This window comes from Perca flavescens, chromosome 9, assembly GCF_004354835.1.
Source record: "Perca flavescens isolate YP-PL-M2 chromosome 9, PFLA_1.0, whole genome shotgun sequence".
Lineage (NCBI taxonomy): Eukaryota > Metazoa > Chordata > Actinopteri > Perciformes > Percidae > Perca > Perca flavescens.
Window position 1 is genome coordinate 20,979,819 of NC_041339.1, and position 22,666 is coordinate 21,002,484.

Here is a 22,666-nt window from a genome sequence, read left to right on the forward strand (position 1 = left end):
ATGTCATTGAGACCCTGGAGGTGACAGATTGCAGGATTGCTGGCATCCCTGGGTATTTTTTGTGCAGAAACAGGTGCAGCATGCCTAGGAGACGTGGAGGGAGGAGGGTACAGGAGAGAGGGAGGGAGGAAAAAATGGAATGCAGGAGCGAACTGGGAGCAAGAGCTGCTCATTGATGGCCTGTGGCTAGCCTAAATCATCTACTACCTGGGCCAGGCTCCAGAGCTCATCTGTGACAGGCAGAGAGGCCTGATACTCTCAGCAAGATTGTAAAAGGCCCATTGCAGACGGGTTTGTGAGAGGTAGCCGACAACTCCATTCACTCTGACAGAACCAACACAGGTCAGACATTTAGTACTGTAGAGAATCAGGTGGGTTTACATCCACATCGACAGCCCTTTACTCCACGTGGAACCAGTGACACATATCGAACAAATCCCACACGACTGCCAGGACAACGCAACACTATGGGGGATGGAGACCCTGCCAAAGTTCATCAAGGACCCCTCTAAACCCGATCCATCTGTTCCCACTGGTCACTTGACTCTGACTTGTCATTCAAGGGGCAGCACAAACAGTCACACCGTCTGTTTGTACTTACCACACCACTTGGAAAGGTTGAGACTTTCTGTTTGATATTTTAAGATTTTTTGCATTTAGATAGATAGATAGATAGATAGATAGATAGATAGATAGATAGATAGATAGATAGATTTGAAGGAAATAAATTGGTTGATTTCTATTATTTTCACACATGCAGCAGTGGGATCTGTGGAACACCAAACAACGAGGGCGTAGAGCCAATGTCAGCAGAACACAGGAGTTCAGTGTTGCACTCTTTGAGCCTAGCAACAGAGGTACTAACTGGCAATGTCTGCCTGGCATGGTCCAGTGTCTGAGGGAAGCTGTCAGAAGTTGGATTTGTTTAGTGGCATAAAGCAATCCTCTGAGATCTCACTCTTACATATGGAAAAGAATGGCTTCACAGATGACAAGTAGTGCAGTCAATGCAGTCTGCCACCATGTGCTTGTTGATGTCTTGGGGAAATCCATTTCAGATATGTGGAGGATAAGCATCGCAACAGGATAATCCTAGATTATTTCCATGTGGATTTCTTGTTATACTGCAATCAAGTGCCCCAGATTGAAAAGTAAGTGACCTAACCACCTCTCTGGACTAAGGCCTCCCTTTCAAGACCGATGACATGACATTTGACATATGCCTTTTATTTCAGATTAGCCATCTCTAGTCGAATGAGTCAGAATGGTAAATATAATACATGGTAGCTTTTATGGACACTATTTGATAATCAGTAATGTAGGATGTGGAGGACATTTTGCATGTTGGAGCATCACATCATGGAAAACCAACACAAGTAGAAAGATGTGGCAAAACAAACCAAAGCAAGGAAAGAATAGAGACACATAGAGCAGGTGGCAGGTATTAAGAGACAGTTAAGTGTGTAAATAATGTACCCAGACACACACAAAGGACCTAAAAGAGGTAAAAAAAAAAAGAGCCATCAGACCAGCTGAAATGACTGAAGCTAAATTATTGATCCATTTCAGATTGATTAGCTCATAACAAAGAGCAGTTTTCGGCATGGCTTTTCTATCGTGCAGTGATATCAACCCATGACAAGGCCACTCCACATCTAAGGCCTCACCGCAGAGGTCTCGCAGGCTTTTATTGCTGTCAGCAAGCCCTGAGCAAAGCAGACACTCGCCTTTCAAACTCATTAGCCAACTCTGACGTGATGAACTCATGAAAGGTATTGTATTGAGACAGAGATGTGAGGAACCAACACTCTGGAACGTTCCGCATTTACTGCTTTTCCCCCATATAACCAACATGATATGGAGTCATAATGGAATCAGAATTAATTGAGTGCATATTTCAGAATGAAAGTGTGTCAGGATTGCCACCGAGGACAGTTGCAACAGCTGTGAATGTTTGGATGTGGCTTCCTGGGCCTGTGCCAAGTTGACAGCCATGTCAGTTGCTCTGTACTGCATACTCACACACACACACACACACACACACACACACACACACACACACACACACACACACACACACACACACACTCAAGTACTCAAAATCGCACACACAAAATGATAAGCCAGGGAGAAATACATACACACTCTATACTGACACTCAGACATCTCATTCAATCACATGCACACACACACACACACACACACACACACACACACACACACTGGACAATGCAATGCAAGACAATATGTGATTAAATCTACACTATACAAGGAGAAGTTACAGTATTGGCCTGCATGTAAATCAGGAAACCGCTCGACAGTGTTACCCACTGCTGATATGATTGGATGTGATTTAGTAGGTTTACCTATCAGCTTCAGTCTGCAAAACCTACAACTAAAGCTGCAAAAACTCATTCTACAAAAAATTGTCTTATGTATATACAGTACATATATACTGCAAAATATTTGCTTGCCAAAGAAAACTTAGATGCAAATCCATAACTGTGTGTGTGTGTGTGTGTGTGTGTGTGTGTGTGTGTGTGTGGTTTGATCAGACAAACACAGAAAACACAGAAAACAGTGTGTCCATTCATGTAGTACCACCATTGCTCAGAGTACCATGCTGACTAAAAAAAAAAGTTAATTTGAGTATCCAAATTCTATATAGTGAAGAACACAATGAACAACAATTGATAGATGCATAAATTAAAGTATGCGACACTGCACCTGTCAGTGATGATGAAAAATTATAGGGAATGAAGTGTCCAAATTTACTGCAGAGTAAACTATGGAGTGTCTGTTCAGTGGTTCCTAGTCTATATCCTACACTTCCGGGACTGCTCCGCTGCCGCTGGAAAATCTGCCGGATTTCACTCATTTAGGCCGGATATCCATTGCCTTGGGCTTCCTTTGTGTTGGCATTTTAAACTCCGGTTGATTTATGAGGACTATGGTTAACCTTTTCTCAGATCTGCAAGCTAAATCCAGACAGCTAGCTAGACTATCTGTCAATTTTCCATTGTCTGGTTTTCTTTTGCATGACTAAAACCACTTTTAAACATACCCTTTCCACCAAAACAAGTTCCTTCCAAGCCTATTTTGCAGCGGCACTGCAGATTTTCTCTGGTTCTTAGCATCGCCCAAGACGATTGTGATTGGTTTAAAGAAATGCCAATAAACCAGAGCATGTTTTCCACCCATCCCTGAATGCTACGTGGAGTAGCCAGACTCTCCTTCAGTGCGCTTTGGAGGAGGGTCTGGCAAAGCGTTGGTTGAGAAAGTGATTGGGAAAGTGGTTCCCAAACTGACACCACATTCGTTTGGACTTAAGTTGCAAGAAGTTCAACCGAAAAGTAAATATTCCCTCACAGACTGTTTCATTTGAAAGTAGCTAGGGGCCTGAAGAGGTTAGTACTGTAAGTATTCAGTATTTCACAGTGTGTATGTGTGGGGGCGAACACATATAAGTTAATAGGGACTAATTTAGGACACAGCTCTTGTGGTCTCATGTCAGTTCTGCTTCGGAGAATAGAAGTCTGGAAGAAGCACTGACAAGTGTGTGGTGTTTTGTAAAAGTATTTTAAGTACGAGCCGAGAGACATGTATCACACTACTTTTCACTTTATTCTTCTTCTCACATCCTTCTCTTCCTCTACGCACATACCTTTCACCTGTAACCTCACGGTGCACTCTAGCGCCCCTAGTGTTCACTAACAGTATTAACAGGACACAACATTTCCCCTTTTCTTAAAGGAATTAGTCACTTAAACATGGTAAGGCAAGGCAGCTTTATTTGTATAGCACATTTCAGCAACAGGGCAATTCAAAGTGCTTTACATAAAACATTAAAGAGCAGTTAGAAAACAATTAAAAAACAATAATAAACAAATTAAAAACATTAAAAGACAAGAATAAAATTGATAGTGCAGTATAAGAATAAAAGTTACAGTGCAGTATAAGAAATTAAAGTTAATAAAATAGATTATTAAAGAAAAGCAACATCAAAAAGATAGGTCTTTAGCTTAGATTTAAAAGAACTGAGAGTTGCAGCGGACCTACAGGTTTCTGGGAGTTTGTTCCAGATATGTGGAGCATAAAAACTGAACACTGCTTCCCCCTGTTTAGTTCTGACTCTGGGGACAACAAGTAGACCTGTCCCAGACGACCTGAGAGGTCTGGGTGGGTCATAATGTAGTAGCAGATCAGAAATGTATTTTGGCCCTAAACCGTTTACCCTCAACCTCTGTAAAATAACCCTTTCATTAATGATAGTACCTGGAAACTTAAATTGGACATGAAATTAGATTATTCTTGTTTTAGCTAGTATAACTCAGACTTGAGAACAGTGACATTTTTTTTTCACATAACAGAACAGTATGAGTATTTTTATTTTTTCAATTTGCACAGTTCACAAATTGATCCTGGATCATATTCATCTCTCAAAGTTTGTTAACCACTGAGGTGGGTTTCTGACTCTGGTGGTGTGTCTAGGGCCTGGTTCTTGACCAACATGCACATTCTCGGTCACAGTGAGTCCATCCAGTGTAGTCTCATTGTTCTCGCTCATGCAAGCTAGAGCCTCCTTAGGGAAACGCACAAGCTTTGAGGCATTCCATTTCCGACCATCACTGAGAAGGTAAGTACTTGGTCCAACCTTCTTTATGACTGTCAGAGGTTCTGTGTATTTGGATGACCCCTTGTAGACATGTTCCGGTCTCCGGACTCGCACAGCATCGTTCACTTGAAAGGTGGGCACTTTTGCTCCTCGCTTTCTGTCTGTATACTCCTTACTGTGTTGTTGGTTTTGTCTCGCAGTTTCTTTGACTTGCTTGTGTGATGCAGTTTTGTGTGAGACAGGAAGGACGTTCAGTTTTGTACGCATCTTCCTATTTCTCAGCAACTCGAATGGAGTAGCTCCTGTAGTAGCATGCGGTGTAGCACGGTAAATCTGTAAGAACTCTGTCACTGCTTGTTTCCAAGGCTTGTGTGTTCTTTCTGCAGTCTGGAGACGCTCTTTTAATACCCTATTAAATCTCTCAATTGCTCTGTTGGCTCTTGGGTAGTAGACGCTGGAGCGCAGATGCTTAATCTCTTGCTCTCTCAGAAACTTTGCAAACTCATAGGAAGTAAACTGACATCCATTATCAGATACCAGGCAGGTCGGATTTCCTTCCCGACTGAACACTGCCGCTAAGAAACGGGTAACCACCTCTGTTGTGACTGTAGAGGCAAATGCTACTTCTGGCCATTTACTGTAATAGTCTGTAAGAGTGATGGCATAACGGCAGTCCCATGTAGCACGTTCAAAAGGACCGGTTATGTCAATGGCCACCTTTTCCCATGGTCCATCTGGCAGTTCGACAGGTGTAAGCGGTGCGGGTGCAGTCTTCACTGTTTTGTCACTATATTGGCATGACACACATGACTCTATCTTACTCTGTACATGTTTGTCCATTTGTGGCCACCAATACAGTTCTCGCAGTCTCCGTTTAGTGCGCACTACTCCCTGGTGCCCCTCATGTGCCAAGTCTACCACTTTGGATCGCAGTGATGTAGGCACAATCAAGCGGTCAGTACCTCTCATGACAAGTGTCTTGTCTACAGCCAGTTAGTCTTGCACATCGAAGTATGAAGCCAGCTCTTTAGGTACATTCTTTCTGCATTTTGGTCAGCCTTTCTGTATTTGCTGTTGCAATTGAGTCAGTTCAGGACAAGTGTCACATGCAGCAGTGAACTCCGACAAGGACATGGCATGCAAAGACTCCATGAAGACAGTAGCCACTATGTCCGGTTCCACTTCAGCTCCCCCTGTATCAGGCAGTGGAAACCTGGACAGGCAGTCAGCAGTAACATTCAGTTTCCCAGGGCGGTAAGCGACATCATATGTAAAGCAAAGTAATCGTGCAGACCACCTTGCAATTCGCAGTCCAGCACGGCCTGTACCCTTGGATGTGAGCAGGGTAGTAAGTGCTTGATGATCTGTGCGTAACACAAAGTGATGTCCCCATAGATAGGTTCTCCACTTTTCTACTGCCCAAACGCATGCCAGCGCTTCCCGTTTCACAGTGGAATATTTCCTTTCAGTAGGAGAGAGTGTTCTGGATGCAAACGCCACGACTCTCTCTGTGTTGTCTGAATGAAGTTGGCTCAGTACACCCCCTAGTCCATAATCAGAGGCATCCGTAGTTACATATGTAGGCAGTTCAGGGTCGTACAGTGCTAGGGCAGGGCTCTCAACAATCAGTCTCTTAATGTCAGTAAAACTATGCTCAGCCTCAGCAGTCCAGGTGAACTGCCGTTCTGTAGACTCCCTGAGTGTTTCACGTAGAGGTTCAACAACAGTAGAAAAGTCAGGAATGAATTTACTGTACCATGACGCAAGACCTAAGAAGGATCGCAAGGAGGATGTGTCATGTGGGGCAGGTGCATTGGCAACAGCTGTGATCTGATCTTGATCTGGGTGGGGCCCCTCCTTGGATATGGTGTGGCCCAGGAACCGCAAAGAAGTCTGGTTGAACTTACACTTCTGCATGTTCAGCTTAAGTCCTGCCTCGTTCAAAGCATACAGCACCCTCCGTAGGTTGGCATCATGCTGCTGTTGAGTGGTTCCATAGCAAATCACGTCATCCACATATGCCTGTACTCCTGGTATGCCTGCCAGTATGATCGTCATCATCTTCTGGAAAGCTGGAGCCGAAGCCAGGCCAAATGGGACTCGGCAGAAGCGGAAAAGTCCATCATGTGTGATAAATGCAGTTATATCACGGCTGTCTGGATGCAGTAACATTTGATGGTAAGCAGAGGCCAGGTCGATGGTAGAGAAGACTGTGGCCCCTCTCAGCTCAGAGAATAGCTCGTCCATGTGTGGTAACGGGTGACAGTCACTGACAATGGCCTTGTTAGGTTCCCTGAGGTCAACACACATGCGCAGTTTTCCTCTATCTTTTCTCTGCGTCACAACTATTGGAGACACCCATGGAGATGCATCAATGCATTCTATAACGCCTTTTTCCTGTAGATCTTTGAGCTCATCACTCACTGCCTGCCTCACCGAGAAGGGAAGTCTCCTGAGTTTTGTTGTATCGGCACAGCCTCTGGTTTGAGTTGAATTTTGTGCACAAATCCCTTTGCACAGCCAATCTCCTGTACCTGGATCTCGGGTGCAAGCTGTGGTATTATGCTTGGTACAATAGGTGCTCTCAGTGCAGTAGGGTCATCAGAGCTGTCTTCTGTAACAACCTTTGTGCCCTCAATACGCATGTGCAATGCCACAACTAGATCTAGCCCTAATAGAGCAGTGCCTGACTTTACCACTACAATTGAGCCTGTAGTAGAATGCCCATCATGAGTAACTGTGGCATGCATACACCCTTTAACGGGTATTTTTTCTCTTGAATATGTGAACAGGTTCACTGCAGGCTCCGAAAGTTCACATGTAGGAAAGAGAGTCTGGTAAGTGCTCTCTGGAATGATAGAAACTGATGAACCGGTGTCTACTATGAGCTCTTATTTGCTAGGTGGTTGGTGGATCCACAACGGTAGCAGGAGCGGCGGCTAGTTGTAGACGATATTGATGATGCAGGCATCCTTTGTTCTTTTTGGCGGGCCTTTCATTGCTGTTTATGTATGGCCCTCACCAACGCAGCAGCAGCAGTAGCCGTTGTGGTAGCGGCAGTAGTAGTAGTGTCGGATAGAACGCCAGCATTCCGTAGCCCAGCCTCCATCTGCAGGGCCAGCGAAGTAGTAGGGTCAGGTCCGCTTCTAACAAAAGTCTGTCCCGTACGCGTGTGTTGGCAACACGCTCTATCAGTTGATCTCGAAGCATTTGCTCCTCCATATCACCAAACTCACACAATGCAGCCAGTTCACGTAATGAGGCTAGATACTGGTTTATTGACTCATCTGGTCGCTGTGCCCTCTGGCGAAATTTGTGACGTTCCACAATCACGTTTACTTTAGGAACGAAGTGATTTCTAAGTCCATCCACTGCAGTAGTATATGTAGTACCTGTATCCGGTAGCGCGTAAAACAGCCTTTGTCCCTCGGTGCCAAGTGCATGGAGAAGAACAGCACGCTTCCTTGCCTCGGGCCACTTTTCCCCGTTAGCATCGATTACTAGCATATAGTTCTCGAACATTTTCAGCCATGTAGGGAAGGGAATAGCAGGTTCGCCTGGGCAAGGCATGAACGGTGTAGGTAGAGGCACGTTAATAGCCATCCTCGTCGCCAAAATGTGGTGTTTTAAGTATTTTAAGTACGAGCCGAGAGACATGTATCACACTACTTTTCACTTTATTCTTCTTCTCACATCCTTCTCTTCCTCTACGCACATACCTTTCACCTGTAACCTCACGGTGCACTCTAGCGCCCCTAGTGTTTACTAACAGTATTAACAGGACACAACAAAGTGTTAATCTTTAATTGTTTTGTTTACAGCCACAAGTATCAGCTATCTGCAGCTTCAGCTTAAAAATATCACAGTCATTAATCAGCCTTCAGAAAGTCTTTAACAAACGAACACCCATCTAGATAAACAACACATTCTCTGCTTTGGCACCCTGACTGCTGTGTACACACCAAGGGCCCTATCTTGCACTCAGCGCAATTGCCTTTGTACACCGACGCATGTATCATTCCTATTTTACACCTGACGCACAGCGGACGGAGTAAAATAGCGGAGATGGAGTGTTGGGAGGAGGAAGGGGCACAACAGGTGCAGGTGGTGCGTTTGGAGGCCCACGCTCCATAGGCTATACTGTGGAGATGCGCCCGAGAGGAGCAGCAACATCGTCACCCGGTCAAGACGGGAATTTATTACTTTGCCGCATCCGGGAAAGCTCCCGCTGGCATGCGCCAGGCAAATCCGCCGTCATAATAGCAATCTGCCACGGAACAAGCGCGCCTGCTTTTAAAGGGAATGTGAGATGACGCTCTGATTGGTTATTTTTACGTTACGCCCAAACCACACCTAGCTACTTCAGACCAACCCATTTTAGATTTGCATCAGGCGCAAGAGTCATTTATCCCGCCGTTATAATAGCAACAGCACCCGAGATCCGCCCAACGTTCACGTTTGATACTTGCGTCACACACACACACACACACACACACACACACACACACACACACACACACACACACACACACACACACACACACACACAAACCTCCAGCATACTGAGGAGGCATGCGGGGTCAGCATGCATTCATGGGAACGTGCTCCACGATGAAGAGAAATCAAACTAGGAGCACTAGTGGAAAGTGGATTGGAGGCATATGGAGTATTATACAGAGGTTAAAGAGCAGCAGTGTAACAAATTCCACTATTTTACCTCAGTGGAGACGGCAGTAGATATCTGGTGAATCCTGACATTTAATTTCAGGTTCAGCATTAATGTGAGTGGAAGTTGATGGGAATGCAGGGAGAAAGCACAGTTTCTTGATTGGGTTGGTAAAGCCAATGATTACAGGCCAGTGGCTTTAACTTCCAGTGTCATAAAATCCTTAGGGAGGATCATGACAGAGGCACTACATAGGGAGATCCAGCCATCCTGACATCAGTGCCAATTTGCCTTGTTTCAAAGTGCTTAGAAAGTTATGCTGCATATGTCAGACTGTTTTTATTGATTTTTGTTCTGCTTTTAACTCTATTCATCCACACATCTTGCTGTAAATAGCAATTCAGCACAGTGGCTCCTCAAGGATGTCAGTTCACCCTTTTTGTTTCCATCTGTATACAAATGATTGTGTCAGCTCCCAACTTAATCAGTTTGTGGTGACGCAGCTATTCTCAGTTTACTCACAAGCAACTCCAACATTATCAGCTATAAAGCGGAAGTGGACAGGTTGGAGGACTAGTGTGACAAGCATAATGTGCACATGAATATGTAAAAGAAATGTGTTTCAGATCAATTGGAGATAGTTGAGTTGCCACACGGTCATGACATCGGACATAGCACACTGTGGCAAGTGTTTGAGGGAGAATCCATCAACGTCTTACTTCAGAGACTCAAAGTTTTTGGTGTCTGCAGGAATATTGTGCTCATTCTTTATAGAGCTACCATCCATTTTACGTCATGGTTTTACCAGCAGTTAAGTATGATGGCAGGGAAGATTATTGGAATGCCCACACCCCTCACCTCCAAAGATATTTTTGAGAAGTCTACTTTTCATCAGGCCAACAGGATTTTATCTAAAGGAGGTTAGGGTCCCCTTGTGAAAGCACAGACTCATTGCAAGCATTAATTTGTCCCTCTCTCAGTTACACTTATCAATGGGCAACTCCTGGAGAATAGACAGAAGGGAAGGGAGGCACTACTGCAGGTTTTCAACCAACTGTGTGTGTGTTGTGAGCATGTAAATTGAGACGTGTTTGTTTGCTTGTAATTGATGAGGTGTGTATGCTTTGAGATGTACTTTGCAGTTTTTTAGAGTGAATGTCTTTGTAACTGATTTGCTTGGTTACTTTATCTCAGGCTACTGTCTGCACGTCTTTTAAATTATTTAATGTGTTTAATTATGAAGTAAGGGTTTTGATGTAGTAATAATGTTTTTTTACAATACAATGCACAAGGGAAAGGGGGTGCTACTCACAGCCACAAAAAAGAAAACACGTTTATTTGTCTTCTTGCTGAGACTTAGATGAGGAGATTGATACCCCTCTCATATCTGTTTGTTGTATGTAAGGCTACAGCAGCAATCGGTTAGCTTAGCTTAGCACAAAGACTGGGAGCAAGGCAAGGGGAAACAGCTAGACTTGCTCTGTCCAAAGGTAACAAAATGTTCTTACCAGTGCCTCTAAAGCTCACTAATTAACACTAATTAATTAACGCTAATGAACACTAATTCACTAATCAACACGTAATATCTCATTTGTTTAATTTGTACAAAAAAACGAAGTGTAAAGAAAACAAGCTGTAGTTTTACGAGATGTGCCAGCAGTGACTCCCCAGTCTTGTTGTCGACGTAAAGTTGCCAGGCAGACTCCATTGGTCAGTGGCTTTCCATAGTTGCTGGTTGATTGATGTACAGTATGTTTCCTGTTTATACAAAACAGTTAAGTTTATAGACATTTGGTATACCAATGTGGAAACAGTATGCTATGAGAATTAGTATAAAATATACATATATAACTAGTATGTTGTATGGAAGAGGGATTTTTGATTATTGTCAACAGTGATAACACCCCACACTCTGTATCAATATAAGTGAGATATACAAGAAAAAAAGAACTGTATTTAACTGTCCATAGTGATAGCTCACCTTAACCACAAATATCCAATAAACCTGTGTCTGCATTTACATACGTGTGAGTTAATAGGACTGCTGGGAAAAGACACTGCCTTTGAGTGTCCACACTGATAACTCCCCACAATCACAGTCATCAGCTAAACCTCATTATCAATATGATAGGATATTTATGGAAATATAGGGAATAAATCATTGTTTTCAGTCATCACATTCCTATAATGACACAGATGAAATATATTATATTGACGTCTGTATCTGCTTGAGTGGAATACAGGGAGACAAGGTGTCAGCATAAATAAAAAAGCTTTAACAGAGAAATCTGTATACTTTCTCCGGCTAGCTGTCCTCATTGAAAATTATACACCCTCATGGGCATTCATGCAGCATGTGAATATGACTGTGGGAATGGAAGAATAATGCACTGTAGCCTTGTAGTGTTTGCTCAGTGATTAGGCATCCACATTTATAATTCACCACACCCATGGACTTCAACTAAACCTGTATCTGTATCAACATGACAGAAAGTCATTTGGGAATCAGCAGAGGATATCTATTGTGTCAAGCTGTTGCAGTCTGAAAAGAGTAGGGCTTGGCTCAATGAATAGGTTTTCATATTCATTATTGGCTATGCCCTGTGTCTCTGTGTAGTTTTCTTTGCATGCTTATCACAATAACACAGAGTGATAATCGGCTGTTATCTCAATCCCCAAAACTCTCATTTCAACAGAGGTTATTAGAGAGTGAAATAGCTAGCCATACAGCCCCCTTACTATATTCCATGCACACACCCACTCTCAGATAGAGTATGAAGGGGCCTCTATTTAATAACTATAACCCAATTTACCGATGATGATGAAAGCATATTCCCATATTCTTACCTTTTCATCGAAAATGTGTTATGTTGAACTCAAGTAGTTTGAAATTATAAAAAGGTCAATATTAATAAACAAGCCTTCAGTGTCCTCTCGCGGTGGCATGGATTTAGAAGATGTCCCGTCTGCTTGTTGCCTGAGTCCAACTGTCCCTGATTTGTGTTGCTTTGCAAGGAGGCCTTGACATCTGCCAGACACAATTGTGCCCAGCTGTCTCAAAAGGTGGCAGTAATGTGACATGATTTGCAAGGAAGTTTGGATCTGGGATGTGCAAGACGGAAATTCAGTCTCCCAACAATCGGACACCATTAGGTCATATTTATTCGGGGGTTAGGGTTAAGAAAAAAAGCATGTCACCTTCATTTTGCATAACCTTTAGTTGAATTTTAAAACAATACAATAATGTATTACCAATGGTGTCTTCCTATAACAGTACATTCACATAGTTGCTCAGCAACCTCATTCATGCTCTTGGATCCAACCATTTAAGAGTGATAAACAGTTGTGAAGCAGTCACAGCACCATGTTTTCATACATTTCAAGTATTTGACCCGTAATTGTGATTATGTCAAATAACAGTCATAATACAGCACATTTTATTTGACTCTGCCTGCTCTCTGCATCTATCTCGACCTAGTATCTAACTTTCTATCCTTTTCTGTACCTCCTCAACACTTCCTTAGACTTCTTCTCCTCCTCTTACCATTTATCTGTGTGTGTGTGTGTGTGTGTGTGTGTGTGTGTGTGTGTGTGTGTGTGTGTGTGTGTGTGTGTGTGTGTGTTATTGTGGGTGGGCTGGTACCCAAGTCATCTCAACTGACCTTGCATCCTCATTTTTCTTTGTAGCCAGGTCCTTCAAAGCAAGCTGTAGGACGGCAGAGTGGAAGTGACGAAGTGGAGTCTGATCTCACACATATTTCCTGCTCTGACTGATACATACGGTACGTGCATGTTGCATGCTCGCGCTAATATAGTCGACATTAATACGAGGGTTGGGAGAGGAGAGCCTTTAAAGTCTTCCTAAAAAGAGGATGCTGTGTTTCCAGCGATGTAAATAATTTATGACAACTTGTAATGCATTTGCTAATATCACTCGTAATTCAGTGGGCTACACCGTGTTTTTCGCAGCATGACTCCAGCAGGCTTTGGGTCTCTTAAAGTCAACGCAGAAAGTATGATTCTGCTTTAAATGCTTGGTGGTCTTTTAGAAAGCCCTGATTCATGGATGAGGCATAGGACTGCGGGCTGATTTTAGTAAAAGGGTTAATGGCTCCGAGGTTTCTTCTGGCTCTGATCAGTATAAAAGATGTGGGCCCAATTCTCATTTAGCAATTAGTCATTTGTGTCTCTTTAATATTACCTCTGTGACATTTCCCCTGTATCCAGCAGAGATGACTTTATGAGCTGGTTTTTTTTTTATTCAGCAGCAGAGATTAACCTTGTAGCCCTCCCCTTCTCCTTCTCTTTCACACATATTGCCCTTCCTCGCTCTATCTGCCTCTATGTTACCGCCTCTCTCATTCTGACTGGCATGACATGGAAGTGGTAAGACCCACTTCTGTGCATTAGCTGGTTTTGGGCTATGCTGCTGAGTGGCTGGCACATCACAGCACCTCTGCCTCAGGAGATAGAGCCATTTAAATTGTATTCCTCAGCCCACAGAGCGCTGCACTGGATATTATCATCAAATGGGCAGCAGTACGAAGAATCTGACACAAATTTAAATTTGACGTCTAGTGTAAATTGAAGAGTTAACATTTTTGCTGTGGATGTTTATGATGAGTGTGTCTTGTTTGTGAGTTGACAGCGGGCATGTGAGTGGGTAGCAGGGGTATCGTTGCAGCAGTTACCGGGTTTGTCCATGTTGCAATGCCAGTCTGCTGTATTCAAAGAGATGTGCAAAAAGGGCCAATCTGCTTCCCCCACTTTTCAAGCAGTTCTTATCAGGCAATTACCGGCTCACCCTTGAAATACCAACATGGTGGTGTTACACTGGCGATGGTGGAAAGGCGACATAGGTCATCTTGTAATTATGACTTCCTTCTGCCTTTATTGTCTGTGCATAATCAGCTCCATCAGGGCTGAAATAATTGATTCTCCATTTATGCTAATTGTATGGATCTGGAGCGTACCGGAGCAAATACTCAGCCATGTTGTCTTTTGGGCGTGACATTTAAAATGGAATGAAGAAAGTGTTATATTCCAGTCAGACTGCACAATGTTTTTGCTCTGGCTTCAGTGACAGCCTTGAGTAGAGGCGCCAGGTTGAACTTGTACTAACCAGACCAGACATTGAATGGCAACGAGACCTTCAGATCTATGTCACCGCTGTCTGTTAAGGGACCTTTACTATTGTGTATTAACTGATGGAAGTAAGTTAGATCACACTGATGCATGCAGAGCCTTACCAATTAATCCCCACACCAACCAGGCTGTGTGAGGCTCCAAACATAGACTCACAAGACAGACCCAAACCGGCTTGTTGCTTTCTTGCAATGTTACAAAAATATCTGACAAGAGCTTCATAAAAACATTTCAGACCTATGCCTCACAACTACCTCTAAATCCCATAGTTCTTTAATGTCAATCATCTGTCATGCCGCGGCTGATAGACTGCCAGAAGCCCAGCAGGCTGCCTGTGGCAGGAAAAGGTAGCACTCACTCATGGGAATTAAAGTTTTCCAGTTACTATTCATGACACAAATCACTTGTACACCCATTGCCCTCTCCATGAAGAGTGGTTGTTGTAAAATGTAGTGAATGTAGTAAAAGGCTTTTTTTTGTGTAAAAATTACTTGAAATGTGTATGAACATCTGAGTCCAATTAGTGCTGCACTCCATTTCATGAAATATGCTTTAGCTGCCAGCAACCGGTTCTCCGGCCAAATGGGCACTTACAAATGGCCAGTTAACAAAACCTGCACACCAAGGAGATTCTGCCATATTGTTCACTGGACAGCACTCTCCCCAGCGGAAACCCCTCAAACAAAGGCAACACGGAGGAGAGGAAGGCCATGACGGCTCTATCTCATTCCTCCCTGCCACTCACACAGCACACACATCAATCACAGCCCGCCGGCCTCAGATCTGAGCGGCTTCTTGGATGCAATTCGTCATAGGTCCTTATGCTCTGACATGCTTCTTAAAAGCTCAACTGAACTGCCTAAGATAACTGTCGTTGATTTCCTTGGTGGGTGTTAATCAAAATGATCTGCTCATTGTCCAAGAAATGACCAATGGTCACTATGAGGATGGACATGGCATTTAAGTACACCCTAATGGAGAATGGATGAGGGTGGAATGATTTTTTTTTTTTTTTTAAAGAGTAATATTACGTTGGGAATAATTAATGGAGTTCTGTTTTTCCCCTTCTACCAAAGCAGATAGGACAATAAGGCAAATGAAAAAATTGAGTGAAAAATCTCAATCTGAGTTTTGATTCTACTTTCATATTTTAAATCTCATTCTTGGACTCGGGAATTCCTTTAGCATGAACTTTTTAATTCGGCACCAGATTACTCATGAATAAGAGCCTACATTATTCAGTGACTGGTGCTTTATTCACCAGCCTGCATGGTGGAAGAATACTCCGGCAACGAGGATACATGCTACCCTTTCAAGAGCAATTGCCACTTTCAGTGAGCCCTCCATGGGAGCAAGCTGCTGAGAGGTGGGTTGTGATGGGCCCAATTTAATGCTCCATTATGCAAATTGATCATCTCAATTGACCATCACTCTGGTAATAGGACGGGCTGACTTGGTGTGAGGGGCGAGTGTCTTTTTAAATCTTTAGAAAAACATCAGACTAAAGTCCCAGGTGCTAAAAATAAGCGAGGTGAGTAAAAACACGAAGAAATGCATCACAACCTCCACCAATGAGGCGTGACGGAGATGAGTGACAGGGAGTTAATGGCTGTCTTGGTGACCTCACGTTTAAAAGTCACCTGTCTTGTCATTCCTGAGATGTAAGAATAAAATACAGCATTTGCAAGATGAGTTTCTATGGAGCTAGAACAGTCTCAATAAAGATAAATGCACACACTACATTCACATATGCACACACAGGATTCATTCATGCACACACATGATTCATAAATACACACACAGGATACACAAATGCGCACAAAATTTACAAATTCACACAGAAAATTTTAAAAGCACAGAAGATTCACAAATGCATACAAAATTCATAAATGCACACAAAATTCATAAATGCACACACAATTCAGAAATGCAAACAAAATGTACAAATGCACACAAGATTCAGAAATGCACAGGACAAGATTCAGAAATGTATTTCTGATGCACACACAAATATATCTTGATTTACAAACTGCTTGCGGTCTGTGAGCTGTGAAGTATTTGTGTGGGAATTTTGAGACTCCCCTGACGTGGCTCAACTCACAAATGCATTTTTTTAAACAAGGAATTATCTGCAACCAATCAGATATCTCCCTTGTTTTAGCCAATCACAAGAACGCACCCCACGTGAATTTGTAAATTTTGTGCGCATTTGTGTATCCTGTGTGTGTATTTATGAATCATGTGTGTGCATGTATGAATCCTGTGTGTGCATATGTGAATGTAGTGTGTGCATTTATCTTTATTGAGACTGTTCTAGCTCCATAAGTTTCAGCTTTATAACATTTTCACACTTATATTCATTTTGGGTATGGTTTTCTCCTTCGATTTTCCCCTTGCAAGCAGATTCCCTTGTTCATAATTCCATAATTCCAAATAGATTAGAGGAGCAAAGCAAGGGTATTTGTTTTCATTTCAATCTATCTCAGAGTTAATATTCTACAAATTATGCATTGCAGTGAACACAAATTGAGTTGGAAATTCTTTATTTAATGGGAAGATTTTCAGCGCGCTTATCGTCTTGCGACCCTGTGAAGAATCACACGACACACTTGAGTTTCCCTCAAAATGGACAGGGTGCAGGAAAGTCAGAGTATGGGCGAATTAATTTTGTCAGTGCCTAATTGCATTTATTGGCCATGCCTGGCACCTCCTAATCCTGGATTATGATGATGCATTAACAGCTGCGACTGGCTGTTTACAAGGCATTTATTAGCCGGTGTCAACATAACGAGACAAATTCCACCTATCACATTAATCACCCCACTGCCAGGACTGTGTCATTGCCAAGAGCAGAGCCAGATGACGCATAGGCCAAGGCTGCGCTGAAGCTGCTTCCCCTTTTCAAGCATTAGTTATATTGCAATCAGATTACCTACTCAGTTACTGTCATCCCGGCAGTGAAATGGTGACGTGAAAGTTGAAGCGAATAAAGAGCAATGAATTTGAGGAGGTAAAAGATAATGGGAGAAGAATTGTGGGATCAAATGCACGGTTGAGTGCATCAAATCACAAAAACAATTTTCCCCACATAATGCTTCTAATTGAAGTCAGGTCACTTAATTACGGTCTGAGTATTGTTTACTGTGAACCCATCTCCTCTTCCTTGTTCTCTGTCCATCTGTCAATTTCCCCTCACTCTACCTCTATCTCGTTTCATTTTCTCTCTTCTGCCACAAGAATATACAACATCCAAAAAACAGAACACTGTTTGTAGAGAGTGAAATATTTTCAAATATGAAACTGTGAAGATGGTTTCATGAATTATGTTTGATAACTAATTCAAGGCTGCATTTAGAATGAAGCATCTTCACTGTTCTATTATTGTCGAATAAATATGAACAGCTATGGCACAAAAAGAATATGCATGTGACAATATCTCTAATTACACTTAATTAAGCCTTAATAAAAGTGTTAAAAGAAATTTCAGTTTGGAACTAGTATTCTGTTGACACACAGGGGTGCAGGTTGAGTGACTCACTATATTCTGCCTGGAGAGTTGGAGCAGGAGGGACATTGATTTCTTTCCTTTTCAAGTGGTCCCTAAAAGTGATGTGCAGCAATTAAACAAGGGTCTGGGAGACAGACCTGACAAAACCATTTGAGAAATGATATTGGAGAATGTCCCTCATGCCTTGCCTTAATGGAAGCAAGGGGTATAGATATTGCATTTTGTACAGACATCATCGGGAATCATCAAGTGAGAACACCTCTCGCCCTGTAAACTCTTTATCTGAGGGGTTCTCTGATTCCATTTGAAGAACAATGTCTGGTCTCAGACTTTGTGCCAACATCACTCCTTCAATTCTTGGGTCTGTCAAGATCGGCAGGACTTGACACATTGATATTGTCAGTGTGGAATGCTCGAGATCACCTGCAAGCTCAAAGTATGATTGTCTCTTCTCAAAACATGCTTTTGTTAAAAGAACATGATTTTGAAAAAGTTCTTCATGGAGAATCTACACTGAACTTCAGATCACAAGCACTATCTATAGTGATTACAAAATGTGATGCACTTAGACATTCAAAACTAATGATCCAGTGGAATTTGCTCCATCTTGCAATTTATTACTGCTAAACAGTAGATTTATTACTCTCACATTTTACACATCATATCATGCTTTGTAGATTACTTTTACAACAAGTGTTGAGACTGGATTGTAAAATGTGTGCTCTCTGGCTCCCAAAATGAAAGTGCTTTAGAGATAAGGAACGGATGAGAGGACGGGAGATATGGCAGCGGCGCAGCTCCCAGAACGAGCTGTTTCACTGCGCAGTAGTCTGCGTTATATAATTCTGATGGGGTTCGCTGGCATCTTACAGTTTACCTCCCACCGCTAAAGTGTGAAGACAGGGCCAGCTCTGTGTTGTCCTCACAAATGTGCAGAAACAAACAGACATGCCTCATAAGGGCACAGTATCAAATTACATTCAGTTAACAAACAGCCCCACAATTAACTTGTGTTTGGCACGTGGGAAATACATGTCACCTCCCTGATTAATGCTGAATCATGGTATTGAGATAAGAGTGGTGGGTGGAGAACGCTGACGTCCACCAGCCTCCAACTCTTCACCCTCGCAGTACCCCTTTTCTCGGGAACAGCTCCCTGCCATCTGTCAGTATTGGAAAGCCCTGGTGGCTTGCAGCAGGTTTTTCCAAACCTACATACATGGCTGCTTTTCCCTGTCAGAGACTCTGCTGTGCATGAACGTTCAGCCGTAACCAGCCACTGGGCTACAAAAAGGTGTCAGCCTAGCCAAAGCCTCATTGACACCCATGAAAAATCTCTCTTAGTAGTGTCATTGACCCTGGACATAATCAGCTGGTGGGCTGTACATTGGCCAAAAAAGTTAAAAAAGCATTACCACCAGTGAAGCCACTTTAATGTAATTGGACGTTGTTTGCCTAAGTGCTATTTAATTGTCTGACTCCTCGCTGAATCTTTCATGCAACTCTGTGCCGCCAACAAACATACCAAAGCATTGGCAATGTGTCCTTGTTAGTTATTCATGGCTTCATTTGCTTTATATCTCTGCTCACTCTTTTCTGTGCAACACTGAAAGTGAGCAGAAAGTACATCCTTAGCTAAAACCTGTGGGTAGAGATGGATCCTGCATCAGTGAATAGAAAATAGGCTTCCGTTATGAAAAATGACTTCAATGAAGTAAAGAAAACTGAGGGGATGCCTCATCTTGAACAAATAACAATATATGTGTGTGGTTGCAGTTGTTTTCATGCAATATCGTATGGCTGGCCTCCGTGTAGGAATTATATTGACGAAGCTCCAAGAGTCATTTCCTTTAAAAGAAAGAGACTGAATCATAAAATGTGCCTATATCGCCTCTGATACCTTATATTTGCTGGCCCCTACTCATAATAAAACTAGTGTGCCGCTCATAAATCATGTGCATGTCTCCCTAACAGATACATGATGATTAAAACAATGTATGATTAAAAAGTCTTGTTTAGTTCATCTTGAGTGTGCTCAGTTGCATTAACCCCATCTTGTCCAAGACATACTGTAAAAGACATGCATCAACAATCACTTCACCCCTGTCAAAAAGAACAGAGGGCCGAGAAAAGAAAGTAATAGACTCCAGCTGAAAAATTGAAATGACTGCTTGTGTGGCCTCAAGTTCATGGACCAGCTGTGACAGCGACCTCCAAGAGTCTTTGACTTTGACCGACAGCAGATTGGGAGGACAAGGACGCTTCTCTAGCAGCCTAAGCTCTGCTTTGTACCTACATTTTAGCCTTTGTTAAGTACTATCACATGAGAAATAACTGCAACTTAAAGCCTTTCCTTCTTCCTTTATTAATATAATTTACATATCAACAACATATGGTGTTTTATTTCCTGCATTTTAACTACCCTGGTATTAAGGGCAGTAAAAGTATCTCACAATGAATTATGAAACCTTGTGTATCTGAACCTGTTTTTGCCAGGTCAAATCTGATTCACAGTTCTGTTGCACACAAAAAACAAGGTATCTAATGATATTATAATTTGAGACTAAAGAACTAAGGGGAATAAACTTCAGATGATTAGGGTTTTTATTCCTACAATGCATATTGGTTTGTACAGTAAATACGTATGGGATGACAGTGCACAAATGACAATGGTTCATATTTGAATATCACAAACATGAATTGTAGCCCTCTGCCAGATCTTTCAACAGAAGAGCCGACATAGATTAATTTATTACTGTGCATAAACTCAAACTCCTTATATTAATTTTATTCCAGCACAGACCACTAGAAAACCATGAGAGGACTATCTCCCTGTTCTGCGTTTTAAGATATTCTGTAAGATATCAGTGCTTTACTGAACCTCTACTAATATATATGTTACTGGCAGACATCTCCAACAGTTTAGGCATTACTAAGTCACTACTGTCAAGTGTTACAGGGCTTACATGTCTATAAAAGGGATGTCACACTGCATATCGTCTTACTATCACCTGCCACATAGTATCAAAGATCTTTTGAAGCACCTGTAAGATGTAACGATCATGATGTGTGCAAGTTTGATTTTCACTTAACCACAGTGGTTCATTTACAAGGCAACAACATAACTGAGATGTAGGCTACTGTACTGAAACAATTGTCCTAAAAGCTTAACGGTATATGTCCAGTTCATTTGATTTTCTCTAAATTTTACTGGCAAGTAAACAGTAATTATCTCTCTATTTCTTTGTGACAGTGACAGTAAAAGAAGAGCACATTCTGCCAAACTCAAAACTCAAAAAATATATTTTAATCAAAATGTTATCATATTTACTCCTGATTTAGGTAGCTATTATTCAAGAGACTACTAAGGTGTATATATTTATGAGATACATGTGTATGTGAAATTCAGAGAGTATGTGTAAGCACACACATTCCAGCCCTCTTGAAGTTACTTTTTTTTCCCACACTGTAACCTTACACAGCCCTGACTTAGATGAAAAAACATAATCATTGGCAACCTGTGAGCAGACACCATACCAAAACAAAACAGAGGGTCTATGAACATGTGCAGTGTTAAACATTGGCATTAACTGCCATCTAGTGGCTAGTATTGGTATTGCAAGAAAACATAACTAGAAAAATCAGGATTTCAAACCAATAAATGTGGGCACATGGGAGAATATTTCCTTCACGGCTTTCTTCCAGAAACCTTTTAGGGTTTGGGTAACAAAACTACTTGGTTATGTTTAGGAAAATATATTGGTTTGGGTTAAAATAAACCCTTTCTGGCAGAAAGCCCTGAAGGCTAACTTATCCTGTATGCTAAATTTGGATTCTGAGTCAACAATATTTATAATTTAAAAAGGATCTTAAATCAGTCATGAGCTAAATTACTGTCACATGGACATCCACTGCCTCAGTCTCTGCCAATGTCTTCCATCTCTTTGTATTCAAAGGTGCAAGTTGTAAATCAACAACCAGGCCTCCCTTACACGCTTGCAGTTGGTCCAGAATGCTGCAGCTCACACAAACACACACACACACACACACACACACACACACACACACACACACACACACACATGCACACGCACCCACACACACACACACACACACACACACACACACACACACACACACACACACACACACTATGATAATTATTGTCATTTTACCTTTTAAACTGGTCTTTCTGTTTTTACTGTGTTCTTTTTATGGTTTGTTGTGATCTTTGATTATAAAGCACGTTGGTCAACTGTTGTTTTTAAATGTGCTTTATGAATAAATTTGGATTGGAACAAAGTGCATCATGTCCTCTTTTTAAATAAAAAAAAAGTAGGCTATATGATAAACAGGTTTTTCTGGCAGGCTATACCTAAAGGGATGTAAAGTGTGTCTGGTATCTAAAAGCAGGTTTATAGTCACATTCCTACTGTATATCATCTCTACATTCCCAAGAACTTGGGCATTTTCTGGGATATTTGCATAATATTTAACTTATAACTGTTATCTTTTATTGATTGAGAAAAACTGAACCATGTAAGCCTAATAGTATACCACCACATTTGCAGGAAACTATTATCTTGGGATTATTATACTTTATTTGCATGGTAAATCAAGAAAAACAGGTTTGTCCCATTGACATCCTGTATAATACAGTCTATGGTTTGTCCCTTTTTCAATGTTGCATTCAGGTGTCGATGGAAGCAATAAGGAACTTAAAAAAAAACTT